At 53.7% G+C, this 6764-nt stretch overlaps 1 protein-coding gene across 4 annotated transcripts in view; it reads right to left on the bottom strand.

Moving 5' to 3' along the window:
• The window catches only part of KIAA0232 (KIAA0232 ortholog), an 83022-nt gene extending 78303 nt beyond the window's left edge, over positions 1 to 4719 (bottom strand). For all 4 annotated transcript variants that reach the window (XM_027971226.3, XM_027971228.3, XM_015096653.4 and 1 more), the window contains exon 1: positions 4604 to 4719. The gene's annotated coding sequence lies outside the window, so the exon portion shown is untranslated. The remainder of the gene's footprint in view (positions 1 to 4603) is intronic.
• Positions 4720 to 6764: the final 2045 nt, after the last annotated feature.

Genomic DNA, 6764 nt, shown 5'->3' with positions numbered 1-6764 from the left:
ACCCCCCGAGCACTGGCTGCGCGCTGGGCCCTGCTCTGAGTGTCCCGTGGACTCATGAAGCTCGCACACACAGCCATCCCAACCCTACTCCCCTTCTGCCTAGGTCAGAGAACGGAGACTGCGCGAGTTCACTCAGCCCAGCAGGTACACCGGTAAGAAGCATGTGAGACGCCGTACGACACGCTAGAGGGAGGCCAAGAACCTCCTCTCTCCCCTTAAGGAGTTTATGATCCACGGAACGAATAAACTAAAGTCAGAAAGGAAAAGCAGCTGAGTGGGGGCAGCCTCAAGCACCGTGTGGGCGGATACTGAGGAGTTGATTCTGAAAGTCAGAGGAAGCTTCTTTCATAGACGCAGCAGCACTGAAGTCAAGCCTTCAGTATTAAGGATTCTGCTAAGAAGAAAAAAAAAAGGCAAAAAAAACCATTCCAGAGTAAAGTGAAAGCCATTCCAAATAACCATGGAAGTGGCCAGAGGTCTAAGTGTCGAAATACCAGGTGGTGAGAGATGAAGCTTAAAGTTACAGTGATGCCAGATGGCATAGGTCTCAATGATTTCCTAACCCTTTAACACTAATTCTCAGCTGGCCAGGTGGTGATGCCTCCGAGGTGAAAATCTTTGTGGGAGTAAGCCTACCAACAGAACTAGGTCATACCCCTCAGGTGTGATGGAGTGGAGGGAGATGTTGAGAACCTCTGCTACACACCTGGGGCGGGGGGGGGGGGGCGGGCAGGTGTGCTATGACCTGATTTTACACATTGAATAATTCTGCTAACAGAACACAGGAGGACTCAGGAAAGGGAGGCCAGTCAGCAGGCCTACCTACAGGAACAACCTCCGCAAGGACAGACAAGAGCCAGGGAGGGCAGGGACAGAGGGACTGCTGGGGGAAGGAAACAAACAAAAAGAGGCTGATGGAAAAGACACACGGAGGCAGACTCGGTAAAAATCTCGTCGAGAAAAAGCAGACTCAAGAAAGTTTCCAGCCCGGGGGACGAGGAGGACGGACGTTCTGAGAAGTTATGCAATCCTTCTTACCTTTTATCTGAACGAGGCCACACAGTACACAAAGAGCAGCCACTTTAAGTGACACCGAAAAGCAAAAATAGCACAGACTTCTCACAAAATAAAGAAACAGAAGTTCAAGAGAGATTTAGCTAACTTGCCCACGGTGACCCAGGGGTGAGGGATGAGCCGAGACACAAACCTGAGTCTTCCAAATCCGGACCTGACAGACTCTAAACAGGCACCCTCAAAAGCAGTTTACTTTTTATGAGTATAAAAATCTCCAAAAAATAAACCCACCAAAAAAGTTTTAAACAAAAAGCTGGTAATCTGCTGGGAATGTAATTATATTTCAAAGGTAAGGAATGTTTTAAAACGTGTGCTCCAATCCCCTCTCCCAAGAGACTGACTTCAGTCAGCAGTGCTGGCTTTGTGAACCCTGAAACTTTCAACACACAGGGCAGACGTGGTTGTTATTTTTGTATAAAAATACCACTTGGTGTTTTATGAGAGATCAAAAATAATTGAAAAGAAATATGCTCAGTATCTTCAACATCCTAAAACCTCATTCCCAGATTCCCAGTGCTGTGGTTGGTACTGATATTTGTTATTAAAATACTTTATAATAATAATATTCTTCATAAGGTGGATTACAGACTTTGGCTTCATTCAGCAAACATTTACACATTTTCATGTTGGGGATAAAACAATGACATGGTCACCACAGCCAGAGTTTAACAAGCACAACGCGTGATACAGGCAATAATGAAAGTAAAAATAGAGGACTGTGACTGCAGAAATGAATAATTCACTTTGATAGGGTTTCCAAAGGGCTCCAGAGAGGACCTAAAATCAGATGTGGACTTTTAAAAAAGTGGAGTGGGTGGAAGTGAGACAGGGCATTCCAACTGGAGAAAAAGATTACAAAAGGGATGAAGCAGCTAGGCTGATCCGAGAACCGAGAGCCCTCTCGCGGGGCAGTGTGAGAAGGGAACCAGGACGACAGGTGAGGTTCAGAGCGGCTGGGGCCAGACTGCAGGGGGCCTTAAACGCGATGCTGCCGGCTCTGGATTCCGGTCTCCACACAACAGGCAGGCTTAGAAGCTTTCTGAGCCAGAGACTGACAAGATCCAATCTGTGTTTAGGAAAGATGGCCTGACAGCCGGGCAAAGTGCAGGTAGGAAGGGTCGGGGAGGAGCCTAAGAAAGCTGTAAGCCAGGAGAGGAATGGGAAGCTTTGACACATTAGCACTAGCTAATATTTTAAACGGGACTGAATCTTGACACGACTTCACATCTCCCCTCACCTAATCATTCCAACCATCCTGTGAAACAGGTATCATTACTCTCCCCATTTTACAGATGAGAAAACTGGCTCAGAGGGCCATTAACTGCTCCAAGTCAAATGCTGCTACAACAGGGAGAACCTAGGCTCCGCAATGCTCCACACAAAGCAAAATAAAAACAATCTTACTGCTTCCCAAACTGCTACTGCAAAATAAAGCACAGAGTGATCTTTGACATCTTTGAAAGAGTTGCTAAAATTCCATTTACTTTTCTTAAATGGTTGCAACTTGTGTAGCAAATAAGCTAATTATCCTTAAAATAGTTACAGATTTGCCTTGTGTTAGCCTCACAGTAAAGACCTGTACTTTTCCTGAAAAACAAGGCACCTGTACCTCTACTTCCATCTTCTGCAATGTTAAATATTTAAGAGTAATATTTTCTACTTCCTTCAATGTTTCAGTGGCCAAACTAGATGACACAGGCTTATGTAAAAACTTACATGTGCCCAAACTGAAACAGTAAATATTTTTTGAATTACTAAAAATTAATTATTTAGCAAGTACAGTAACTGAATATAGAACACAATAAGTATTCATTGCAAGAAGCTTACATGTAAGTATAAATGTTAGTCGTTCAATCGGGTCCAACTCTTGGGGACCTCAAGGACTGTAGCCCTCCATGCTCCTCTTGTCCACGGGATTCTCCAGGCAAGAATACTGGAGTGGGTAGCCATTACCTTCTCCAGGGGATCTTCCCAACCCAGGGGATCAAACCAGATCTCCTGCATTGCAGGCAGATTCTTTACCACTGAGCCACCAGGGAAACCCCAATAGTGTATTCCTACGCACACATATAGGTATGTAAAGACACAATTTCAGGAATCATTTCTGTCACAAAGAAATGTCATCAAGAACCTAAAAACCACTTATGAATGGATTAACCCAAAATAACCGATGGAAGAATATGTGACCTTCAGGCTGCAAAGTGGGAGAACTCCCCATGTCGGATTCAGGCTTATGAAATGGTCAAGATGCTCTGGCACCTAGCTAGCTCTAGGATTTGACTGTATAGTTAGTTTTACCCAGGACATTACCTATTATCAAAACTGCTTGCACCCAACTAACTCTACACCGATCTTCTACCACTGTTTTGTTTTGTTTTGTTTTAAGAAGCAAAGACCCAGACACGTAAACCTCCCTCTTAGGAACCTGGACGGAGTATCAAATATCCAAGTATCCTAGACATCCAGGGGGATTCGCTGGTGGCTCAGTCGGTAAAGAATCGCCCTGCAATGCGGGAGACCCGGGTTCGATCCCTGGGTCGGGAAGATCTCCTGGAGGAGGGCATGTCAACGCCACCCCAGCATTCTCGCCTGCAAAAACCCCATGGACAGAGGAGCCTGGAGGGCTACAGTCCACGGGGGGGGGGGGGTCGCAAAGAGTCGGACACACGGCTGAGCACAGCACACACGCACGGGCTAACATCCAAGCATCCACTCGCAAGTGATGAGCAGAAACCATATTTAGTTCTGTCCCCCCAACCCGCTAAATCTCCTACAGTTTTTTTTTTTTTTTTGCTAGGTTGGCTTTCCTGAGCTTGTCTCTAGAGGACAAAAACTGAAAGGCGGCCAAGTAGAGAAATCGAAAACCCGGGTTCTGCCACGATTTTGGTGGTCTGCCCCAGGAGCCGGGGCAGGCCCGAGTACAAGCGCGCGCCGCCCCGCTCCGTCCCGAGGCTCAGGCATCTATCTCTCCGGTGACCATCCCGCTGCTCCGGGCGCCGGGGTTCCCGGGGCGCAGGCATCTCTCCCCGGCGACCACCCCGCTCCTCGGTGGCGCCGGGGGGTACGCTCGCGCTGGCGGCCAGCGCAGGAGGCCGGCTCCGGCCCTCCGGAGCGCGCGCGCGCGCGGCCGCATAACCTTCGCCGGACCTGGCGCCGCAGGGCCCGCCCCGCACGCGCAGAGAGCCACAGGCCCGCGCGCCCGCCCGCCCCCGCCGGCCGCTTCCCTTCCCCGGGGTCGGCGGGGAGCCCGTAAAGGACAATGCAGGACGGGAGGGGGCCAGCGCCGCCGCGAGCGCCCACCCCGGCGGCCCGGCCCGGCCCTCGGGGCCCCGCGCGCCCCGCCTCGCCTCCCCGGAGAGCCGCTCCCAGCGCGGCCCATTGTGCGCACTCATCGTCCGGCCCGCGCGCCGCCGCCGCCCGCGCCCCCCCAGGCGCCGGGGTCCCGCGCCCGGAGCGCACCGCACGCTGGGGGCCTGGCCCCGCCCGCCCCGGCCCAGCCCCGGCCCAGCCCCGGCCCAGCCCGCGGTACCTGCCGAGCGAGCGGCCGGGCGGCGCGGCGGCCGCGGCGGGGGCGCCTCCTCGCTCCGCGGGCTCCGAGCGGCTGCCGAGCGCCGGGCGGGCCGGGGCGGGCGCCTGACGTAAAGCGGCGGCGGCGGTGGCGGCGGCGGCGGCGGCGGCGGCAGCGGCGCCACTCGGCGGAGGGCGGGGGGGGGCGGTGCACCGCGGCCGCTCCGCTCCGTTACCCGGCAACCGGCCTCAGCGCCCCGCCAGCCGGCCGCGCTCCATATCCTTCCGCCCAGGCGCCGGGATTACATCAGCGCCGCCGCCCCGCCCCGGCCCCGCCCCTCCGGCCGACTCCGGGGCGCCTCCGGGGGCGCGCGCGCGCACGCCAGGGAGGCCTGCTCTTGGTGCGAGCGATGCGGCCGCGGGTGGGTGCTGGGGTCGCAGGCGGGGAGGGCGTTGGAGGCCTGCAGGCGGGAGCCCCACCACCACCACCCCCGGTGTACGGGGCGTCGGGGCGGAGATGCACACCCCCTCCCCCGCCGCCGGGTGCAGGGGCGCGTGGGGCTCCCGAACTCCGTCACCGCCCCTCCCCGCCCCCGGGCCGCCGCCGCCCGGGTCCCCGCCTTCGCGGGCACACGCTCCACCTGTCTGTGCACCGCCCGCTCTTCCCCACCTCCTCGCCGCGTCCTGGGATGGCTGCAGTGGGCGGTTTAAAATACCGGTTTAAAAAAAAGAAAAAATCCAGAAGACAAGCTAAGGAAATGCGACAGGGCTCTTTTTATTAAGGAGGCAAAAATAAATTCTGGAAGATTCGGAAGTGGGAACCAAAAATAGGCACTAACCTTTGAAGCAGAGTCTCTTCACACCCACCTACTTTTCCTAAATGTGATTCCTAGACCTGTCCTGAAAAAAGGCACCAGACAGGAAGGAGCCTGAGAGGTTACCTGCTTAACTTCGGAGGGAGGGTGACCTGCCTAGACGTTATGGTGCCATGTTGGATTTGTTGAGCGCCTATTGGGTGCCGGGCTCTGAGCTTTGCTGTTCAGAACTTGCAAAGGCAGTTTCCCGAAGCAGCTCCTGGTGGGGGAGAAGCTGACCTGCGGGCTGAGATGGGGAAAACTGGACACTATGAGCTGCAGGTGCTGGAGAAACGACCATGAGCTATTGATACCTGCACAGTCTCTGCCAAGTCCTTCTCTGTGCACCTGTGTGTGCTCTTGAGAAGAATGCTGGATTAAGGCATGATCATCCCTCCACCTGAGGCTCTGAGAAAGTAAAGGATTCCACCTAAACCTCTGGCTTCCCTGATAGCTCAGTTGGTAAAGAGTCTGCCTGCAATGCAGGAGACCCCGGTTGCGTTTCCTGGATTGGGAAGATCCGCTGAAGAAGGGATGGGTTACCCACTCCAGGTTCTTGGGCTTTCTTGGTGGCTCAGCTGGTAACCAATCCACCAGCAATGTGGGAGAGCTGGGTTTGATCCCTGGGTTGGGAAGATCCCCTGGAGAAGGGAAAGGCTACCCACTCCAGTATTCTGGCCTGGAGAGTTCCATGGACTGTATAATCCATGGGGTCGCAAAGAGTCAGACACGGCTGAGCAACTCTCACTTTTACTGTTCCTGACTAGGTGAGGTTTTCTGGCTCCCCTGAACTGCACTCTCTTACAGGATTTGAACCCAGGCATCTGGCTCTAAGGTCTGGGGTCTGTCTGCTCCTTTACACAGCTCCCTCCCTTCATCAGCTTGCTCCCCCTTTTATTTCAGTTGAGTGTGTCAACGTGAATCACAGTGCATTCAGCCAGTATCTTCTGAGCACCTATTCTGGGTCTGGCTGGAGGCCAACCCTGGGTGGCTCTGCCCTCTTGGAAATCAAACTCTGGAAAGAGGGAGAGGATGAAAGGGTGTGGGAAATCCAGGATGACTTGGGTGCAAAGAAGGGGCAAATAATGGAGTCTAGTTTTTAGGTGTCCCCAGACCTGGGATTTCACAGACCTCTGAAATTCCCTACCAATATAAGGGATTGGCAAAGAGTGGTCAGCTTTTAATTTTTGCCACACTGTTAACTTTGTTGTCATCTATACTGATTATCATCGACTCAGTGGACATGAATCTGAGCATACTCTGGGAGATAGTGGAGGACAGGGGAGCCTGGCATGCTGCAGTCCATGGGGTCGCAGAATTGGACATGAC

Source organism: Ovis aries, chromosome 6, assembly GCF_016772045.2.
Source record: "Ovis aries strain OAR_USU_Benz2616 breed Rambouillet chromosome 6, ARS-UI_Ramb_v3.0, whole genome shotgun sequence".
NCBI classification, from domain to species: Eukaryota; Metazoa; Chordata; class Mammalia; order Artiodactyla; family Bovidae; genus Ovis; species Ovis aries.
The sequence above is the reverse complement of the archived record's forward strand: the minus strand, read 5'-3'. Positions and strand labels throughout refer to the sequence as shown.